This window comes from Mastomys coucha, unplaced genomic scaffold (assembly GCF_008632895.1).
Source record: "Mastomys coucha isolate ucsf_1 unplaced genomic scaffold, UCSF_Mcou_1 pScaffold12, whole genome shotgun sequence".
NCBI lineage: Eukaryota > Metazoa > Chordata > Mammalia > Rodentia > Muridae > Mastomys > Mastomys coucha.
The window spans coordinates 10475554-10482678 of NW_022196894.1; the positions used below are offsets into that span (position 1 = coordinate 10475554).

The 7125-nt window shown below is 41.3% G+C and overlaps 1 non-coding gene across 1 annotated transcript; it reads right to left on the bottom strand.

The window, feature by feature from the left end:
- Positions 1-4822: 4822 nt before the first annotated feature.
- On the bottom strand, positions 4823-4886 carry LOC116086681. The gene has a single exon (XR_004117055.1). It is a non-coding gene; the product is annotated as a U7 small nuclear RNA (small nuclear RNA).
- Positions 4887-7125: the final 2239 nt, after the last annotated feature.

The window sequence follows — 7125 nt, forward strand, 5'->3', positions numbered from 1 at the left end:
TCTCTCGCCCATTTTTTATTTTCAGGTTGCGACCCTCCTCGTGTCCCCCGAATTACTGAGACCCGCGGGTTGGGTCAGGAGGTGGCTCATAAGAGAACAAAAGAGACTGAATGCTCTGCTTGATGTTTGTAACTATTGTATCAATTTTGAAGAAGAGAACTTATAAAGAGTAACTTTACAAGTTACTCTTTCTCCAAGATGAATGCTTCTCAAAATCATCACAGCCAATTAACCACATTCTTACCCTCACCTAATGTCTGCACCACCCTCCAAGCAGAACCATTGTTCATTGAAACAGTTGGTGAATGACTTCAGGGATAGACCATCTTGATACACACACCATTTTTTAAATGAATATAACCTGTTTCCTGTGGGTTGAGAATGAAGACAATCACTCCAGTCAAATAGCTTTGACTATAGCAGGAAATCTGTATCCAAAATCTGTGCCTACAATTCACTCCTTGGCACAGCAGAACTGTCAACTCTTTGTTAGCTTAGCTACTAGGGAAGTATAATCCTTTGGTGATGTGAGGGGCATTGAAGTACAGTCTTATTACAATGAACTCCAATGTCTAAAAATTGTTCTTATTTTGGGCTTGTACCACAGTAAGAGCCAAGATTTTAAACTCTATAAAATACAAAACAAGCAAGCAAAAAGACTTTATTTATGTTCATTTAAAAAAACTAGTAGTGATGTATTATTTTAAAATATACAGCTAATATGTTTGAAGTTATTTAAACATTTTTTTTTTTTTTTGGTTTTTTTCCGAGACAGGGTTTCTCTGTATAGCCCTGGCTGTCCTGGTACTCACTCTGTAGACCAGGCTGGTCTCGAACTCAGAAATTCGCCTGCCTCTGCCTCCCAAGTGCTGGGATTAAAGGCGTAGGCCACCACAACCTGGCTGAGTTATTTAAAATTTATATTCAGAAAAACATATGTATTTTCAGTATTGCTGAAGACAAGCATCTACATAAGACTGTTTAATTGTTTTATATCAACAACTTTTATACTACTCATTTTTATTGTTATAACATTTTATAAATTTTAAAGAATATGACAAAATAAAAAAAGATATTGCAAGTATTAAAGGGAGGGATCTCTGGAAAGAGTTGTGGTACAAAAGGGAAAGAAGAATGTAATATAATTCTATTTAGTTAAAATATGTTTTTAAATGTTAACAAATTCAGATAAACTGAAATTACATATCTTTTCCCATCATAATGCAATAAAACTTAAATCAATTAAAAAAAAGAATAGGATGTAGGATATAGATTTAGTTCTTCATATTCTGAGAAACGGGTGGAAAAGAATAGTCCATGGACAGTAATCACTATCTTAAGTCATAAAGAATTGGTTGCAGCTTTAAAAATAAGCTAGAACTACAGGAAACTAGATGTGATGATGCATTTCTGTAATCTGAGCACATGGGAGAATGGAGGCAGTAGGATCAAAAGTCAAGACCATCCTTAGTTAGGTCAGAGTTGAAGGTAGCCAGCTTGGGCTACTTGAGATGGTAGTTTTAAATGCCAAAAGTAGGCTTCAGTGGTTAAAAGCTTCTAACTGCCAAGTACTGACAACCTTAGTCTGATCCTTGTGACTCACATGGTAGAGAGAAGCAACTCTTGAAAGTTCTCTTCTGTCCTCATACCCTCTCTGTCTCACACACACACACACACACACACACACACACACACACACACACACACACACAGTCTAGGCTGATTCCGTGGCACACTTCAAACTGGCAGTTCTGGATTGGATACTATGCCTAAGAACTGGGCAAGTCCAAGCAAGCCCAGGAAGTCAGTTACTTAAAAAAAAAAAAAAAAAAAAAAAAAAAAAAAAAAAAAAAAAAAGCCAAAAGCCCAGGCTTCAGACAGCTAGTCAAAAACTACCCAGTCATCAGCAGCTGCCCTGCTACCTGGCCTGAGGCAAGGACAACAGGTCAGGTGCAGTTTCCAGACTTCCCCAGTAACAGTTTCCAGCCCCCAGGTCCTGGTAATGGTTCTGGAATTTCCCTAGAGATGGAATCAACAGGTTAAGATAGAGGCCACCTACCCAGGAAACCCCCTAATGTGTTTTAAATCAGGCCTGCGAGCTCACTTCAGGGTCTCCATCTTGGAGATCCCAGCATGTAGAATAAAATACTTTTTGCATTTACATACTATTTGAGTCTGAGGTATCATTCTTCAGTGAATCATGGACCCTTACAACACACACACACACACACACACACACACACACACACACCAAAAAAAAGTAATTTTAAGCCTGGAAAGAGCACTGGCTGATTTTGATTTTTGACAATGTTGATAACTCTAGGCCCAATGGATTGGACTCCCTCTGTTGACTTCCAAGGACACTGACATGCATGTGGTGCACAAATATTTAAACAGGCAAAACACAATATACATACCATTAAAATGTGTCTTAAATTTAACTTTTGTCTCCTAAGTGCTAGGATTAAAGACATGCCACCACCCAAGGCATAAGTGCAATTTTTTAAAAAGCACATAACAAAAAAGTAGCATACAGCCGGGCAGTGGTGGCACACGCCTTTAATCCCAGCACTTGGGAGGCAGAGGCAGGCAGATTTCTGAGTTCGAGGCCATCCTGGTCTACAGAGTGAGTTCCAGGACAGCCAGGGCTATACAGAGACACCCTGTCTTGGAAAACCAAAAAAAAAAAAAAAAAAATAGAATCCAGGTGATGTATCGAATAACTCTAAACCTAGCCCTAGGACGTACAAGTTCCAGCACAGTCAGAGCTAAAGAGTGAGAGCTGTTAAAATTCAACAAAAACCCCACCATAACACCTAATGAAACAAATCATATTCCCAATGAAAAGCACTCAGCATATGCAGAATGTTAGGAATGAACAATGTATGATTTATTTTCCTCTGCAGAATATTTGCCATGGTTGCAATCTCCTCCAAAGTCATTTGTTGAAAGTCAGTTAAGAAAGTAAAGCAACAGGAAAGCCTCTTTATGGTTTAGGAAAAAGGTCTTCTCAGTGCACATCCTAACTGTCCTGGATCTTGCTCTGTAAACCTCAAACTCAGAGATCTGTGTGCCTTTGCCTCAGTGTTGGGATTAAAGGTGTGTTGCACCATGCCAGGCTGAAAGCTGCTTTTTTTAGAGGGATTCTCAGGACTAAGAAAATGCTCTCAGAGCTTTGAGTTGGATTCAGAGCCTTAGGGACTGGATCTGCAGTCTTTCATGGGGGTGAGGGGGTATGTGAGGTTCTTTTAAGCCTTTGTCTCTACTTGAATTTCTTTTTTTTTTTTTCCCCCAAGACAGGGTTTCTCTGTATAGCCCTGGCTGTCCTGGAACTCACTCTGTAGACTAGGCTGGCCTTGAATTCAGAAATTCGCCTGCCTCTGCCTCCCAAGTGCTGGGATCAAAGGCGTGCACCACCACCGCCTGGCGACTCTAAACTTTTGATGACTACATCTCTATTGTTTTTAAATTATCCAATCTCATGTATCTTGTTACAGTAGTATAAAAGACTAAGCCAAGTTTCATTTTTATTCTACCTTACAATTTTCATTTGACTATACCTGTAATTAAGTATCTCTGTCTACTAAAGTAATAAAGTGAAAAACAGAGTTCTGGAGATATAGAAATAAAGTAAAATAAGAGAGCCATATTCCAGCTCTTGTAAGCAGCAAGCAATGTGGAAACAAAGTTTTACAGTAGCAAGCAGCAGCTTCAGTCACTGAGAAATTGTGTTCCAGGGATACCCAAGGACATGTTGTAAAAACAAAGTTCTGGTGGTCAGAATGTTGAGACAGAATGACCAGAATGACTAAACTAAGTAAGGCCAAAACAAAAATAACTGGTGGTCGCAATGATGTTAAGGTCCACGAAAACAAGATTAGCAATTCTTGGAAGAATTCCCCAACCCCTCCTGTGGTGAATTTTGAAAAGGACCACAAACTGTCACCCTGACCTTGGTGCCAACAATCCCCCTACCACCTAGTTACTCAGCCCCTTCCCAGGGACTTTTCAGGGCCAGGTGCAGAGCTGGATAGGGAAGTTGGCTGACTAAGCCAAGAACAGCCCCCTGAGCAAGCCAACCAATGCCTGATGAGATCCTTTGTCCTGTGTGCCACCAACCAGAGTCAGCCAGCTAGCCCTGTTGCAGAAATCTGCCCTCTGTAAAGTATAAAAGATGTGTGCTTTCTGTGTTCGAGGTTGACCCCCCCTTTGAGGGTGGGCAACCCTGTGTATGTGGATGAATAAACCTCATGTTATTGCAATGATCTATTGTCAATCTGTGTTCTCTGGGTTGAGCCAAGTTTACAGCATCTACATAGTGAGTTTGAGCTGCATAGTCAACCTCGGTACCAAGGACCAGTCTCAACTTGAAGAGGGGATCCTGAGGAATTGGTATTTGGGAGAGGCAGAAGAAACGATCTGAAGTCAACCGTGGATGCAAGCTGACAGCTGTGTTTGAGAGCATCAAAAGAATGACTAGAAGTCAATTGTGGGTACAAGCTGACAGCCTTGTGTTCTGCTCAATATAGTTCTCTAGACAGCTCTCTGTAGATGGCTTCTGGCTCTGTAGTCTGCTACTCTCTGCTCAAGACAGGTCCCTGCTTTAAGCAACCTTCTGCTGGGAACTGAACCTTGCCAAGGACCAGCCTCTGCTTGAAGAGTTTTTGGGAGAGGAAAGGGTTTTTGGGAGAGGGGAAAGAAACAACTTCAAGTCCCTTGTAGGTACAAGCGACAGCTGTGTTCTGCTCAAGATATCTCCCTAGAAATCTTCAGACAGCTCTCTCTTGCTAGAAAAAAATGCTAAAAGCTCTCTGTATAGCTCATGGTTTTTCTGACCAAAGTCAGAAAAGCTGCTAGAAAAAATTCTAAAAGAGCCCTATTTGCTCTCCAAGTAGTTCTTTCTTGCAGACCAGAGCCCAGTCTTTTATTTACATATCAATTCAATTGTTTACCCGGGTGCCCTTTTTATTATCCCATGAGTCAGCATTCTATGAACTTAGCCCCTTGATTCTTAGAAAAGACAGCAAGTATATATACATATATTTTAACAGAGCAAATGAATTCAGAGATCTGCTTGCCATTGTAAGCACAGACAGTAAACTAGCTGGATGGGATCTTGCCATTCCCACCACACCTGTGCCTAACCTAGGTCTGTCCAGGCTGACCTTTAACTCAGGAATCTGCTTGCCTTGTAAGCACAAACAATAAATTTAGCCGGGTGGGGCTAGAGAGATGGCTCAGTAGTTAAGAGCACTGACTGCTCTTCCAAAGGTCCTGAGTTCAGTTCCCAGCAACCACATGGTAGCTCACAACCATCCATAATGAGATCTGACACCCTCTTCTGGGATGTCTGAAGACAGCTACAGTGTACTTGCATACAATAAATAAATAAATGTTTAAAAAAAATTTAGGTGGGTAGGATCTGTTTTGCAATTACCACTCCCTAAATCTCTTTATATCCTTCCTGAATATCTTTCTGACAAGTTGGCTTATAGTCTCTGTTCTTTTAGGTCCATGAAACCCCTCATTTAATTTATATTGTATCCTTATATTTTATATAGTTGAGAAATTATACATTTTTGAAGTCATGTTTTCAGAGTTCTTTCCCACAGCCTTAAGAACTGTCCTGAAGGGTCACGGTGTACTTACCATTAGACACACCCTTACCTCCTGGACTCATTCTGCTTCAAATTATCACTGAGTCTTTAACCTTGGTTGGGAGAATGTCTCCTGAAGGAGGAACATAAAGTAAATTACGTTGATTGTTATACAAACAAGCCTCATGCCTAACAACCATCAATACTTGTGGAGGCCCATGCCCTGCTAACTCTGCTCCAGGAGTGGGAACTATGTCACACTGTCCCTTTAGCATGGCCATGCAGGACTCAGCGGAATCTGGGTCCTCTGTAAGAGCTGCAAGTACTACTGATCAATCTGTCTATGGGAAAAAAAAATTAATGTATTCAGATAATGGAAATATTTTAATGTATTCAGATAATGGAGTATAATAGGGCAGAGAAACTACAACTTTATGTTATACAATGTAAATTATATATTGTATTGAAAGACCCCCAGAACTGGGGAGATCCTTACTCAAGTCTCGGGATGACGCGACCACCCAATGACTCATGAGAGACCGAACTTGCTGCAATCACATGAAGAAGTTTCATTACAAGCAAGACGGGACAAGAGCTCAGGCCAGCATGCTGAGGTTGAGACTCATACACCGTGCAGGGAGTAGAGGAGTTCGACCCTGGCCTGGGATTTTACAAGGCTTATAAAGGCATAAACCACAAACCGGGGGGAGAGAAAAAGAGGAAACGGGGTGAATTCCAAACCATAGATTCATCACCTAGCAAAGAGTCATGTATAGGTTTTTCCGGGCAACCTCCTAAGCCATTGTCACACTCCAGCCAGGGCGTTGTGACATTCCACAGAGGGCGTTAGAGCACCCTGTGGTCATTCCAGGAAAGGCATTCTGTGGTTATTCCAGGACAGGAAAGGTGTTTTTTCAGGTTCCTGGAACAGTCACTCAGCCTAAGGGCGTGAAGTTCATGTCAGTCAAAGATTTCTCTGCTCTATAGGAGCATGCTTGACTCCATTTTGGGACTTAGTTAAGAATTTTTATTCTACAGTATTATATATAATGTATATATAATATATATAAAATATATATATATATATATTATATATATAGTGAGAAATATATTGTTGAAAGTAAGTAGCCATGTGTAGCCAGCAGCTATGCAAACCAGGTTCTGAAAGAGAGGCAGGGCCCTGGGGAAAATAGGGGACTGGGACTGCGAAAGAAATAACCAGACCAAGTCAAAGGGTTCTAATCAAGGTCCAAGGTGTATTTCAGAGTCTGAGAATATATAGGCAGGGAACCCATCCCCCAGTGAGCCAGGATCTGGTGGCCTAATTAGCATCTTGTTCTGTCTGGAAGGCAAATGAAGCAGCTCAGCAGGGCATGGCTCCTAGCAGGAACTTCGGGAGAGGCAGAGAAGCAGCAGGACAAAAGAGCTTTCTTGCCAGGCAGTGGTGGCACACACCTTTAATCCCAGCACTTGGGAGGCAGAGGCAGGCAGATTTCTGAGTTCAAGGCCAACCTGGTCTACAGAGTGA